At 41.1% G+C, this 1,721-nt stretch overlaps 1 pseudogene; it reads right to left on the bottom strand.

The window, feature by feature from the left end:
• Positions 1–1,335: 1,335 nt before the first annotated feature.
• LOC112925335 (U6 spliceosomal RNA) lies at positions 1,336–1,424 on the bottom strand (annotated as a pseudogene).
• Between the last annotated feature and the right edge of the window lie 297 nt (positions 1,425–1,721).

The following is a 1,721-nucleotide window of genomic DNA, read 5'->3' as shown; positions in this document are numbered from 1 at the left end:
TCCTGGAGGAAAGAAATGAATATGCAAAAGTATGTGCTGGTAGCATGAAAATTTATGGGGTGTTCCATTCTTCAGTTTATCTGAATCACAGAACTTCAGGCTAGGGGAGTAAAAAATTATTCATCCAAAAAGTGAAACAGAAGCAGGATTGTGAATGCCTTCTATATATCAATAAAACATCATGGAGTAGAGTTTTAGTCAAGGGAGTGAAATGTCAGATTTGTATTCGGGTTGTAGAAAGACTCCTGTGGGTGGCAAAGGAGGGATGAAGAGTGGCCAGGCCTGAGGCAGGAAGAGCAAGTCAGAGGCAGGTATGGTAGCAATCTCAGCAAGATGATGGGCAGAGTTGGTGAGAGATGAAAGCTCTAGAGCTGTGATGTTGGCTTTGGATATCTTGATGGTACTTATCTGGGGGGAAAGGAAGATCCTAAGATAATACCCAGTTTTGGGGTTCAGCAACTGAGTGAGAAGTGGACCCCTTCCCTGGGATAGAATAAATAGAGGGGAAAACCATTTGGGAGGCTGAGAGCTTTATGTGGAAACCCATCAAGCTCTTAAGGCTGAGGAGACATTTAAGGGAAGTTATCTATTGGGCAGAGGTCTGTGGAAGCTTAGGATTCAGAGTAAAGCTGGGCTTCACTATCCCTAACTGAAACCTTAGAAGTTGTTGCAATACCTAAGGAGGACAACAGAGAATTTAGAAGGGACAAAATCCCAGGATAGAAACCTGGGGAATACCACATGATAAGAAAAGGAACTAGCGAAGGATGCTGAAACTGGGTAGGCAAAGAGGTGGAAGGAAAACCAAAGAGAGTATGAAATCTCAAAAGATAAAAAAAAAAGAGAGAGAGAGAATATTTTAAATAGAAAGAGTGCTTATGAATACAAATATTTCAGAGAAGTGGAACAACATAAATACCTGAAGTGACCATTTGGCATGAAAGCAGAATAATCACTTATGTTCTCGACAAAACTAGATTCCATGAAGATGGAGAGTGGCAGATGGATTACAGTGGTTTGAAGAATGAATAAAAGTAAAGGAGGAAGCAGGGTTCTTCTGAGAAGCTTGGTGGTAAAGGGCAAGGAAGAACCGAGGCTGCTAACTATGTCAACCTAGGTCCCACATCCAGGAAGGGTTTCTTTTGTTAAGACGGAAATATTGAATGTAATTAGGTGTCATGCCAAAGATTCCTTTAAAGAGGGAAATAATAATATAGCATGAAGAAAGTGGATGGTTAATAGACTAGATTCTAAGAAGGCAAAACTGGATGAGATCCAGCAGAAAAAAAAGGGGGGGAGATAAACCTCGAAGGGGGGCCTCATTGTGCCACAGTGAAAACAATTTTGCATGTCATCCTTGCACGGAGGCCATACTAATCTTCTCTGTAGCATCCCAGTTTTTAGTACATGTGCTGCCAAAGCAAGTGCATCACAGTGAGAACAAAGAAGGGGGAAAACAGGAATGCTGATAAAGTTAAGCTCAGAGCTATAGGACGTTGTGAGAATTCCCATTATACTGTTCTCTGCCTATTTTGTCCTTCTCTCAGTACACTAAGAGTCAAAGTCATTTGCTGAGAATAGAGATTAAATCCTAGCCTAGTGGGTTTGAAGAAAAATTCGATTAAAAAAATAGCATCAACAGAGAAAGAAAAGAACTGATTAGGAAACAGAAGAATTGCCAGGCAGTCCAGGGAACTGAGCCTTGGTTGGGGAGTATGAAT

This window comes from Vulpes vulpes, chromosome 13, assembly GCF_048418805.1.
Source record: "Vulpes vulpes isolate BD-2025 chromosome 13, VulVul3, whole genome shotgun sequence".
In the NCBI taxonomy this organism is placed as follows: Eukaryota; Metazoa; Chordata; class Mammalia; order Carnivora; family Canidae; genus Vulpes; species Vulpes vulpes.
Note: the sequence above shows the minus strand (reverse complement) of the source record. Positions and strands in the feature narration are given on the sequence as shown.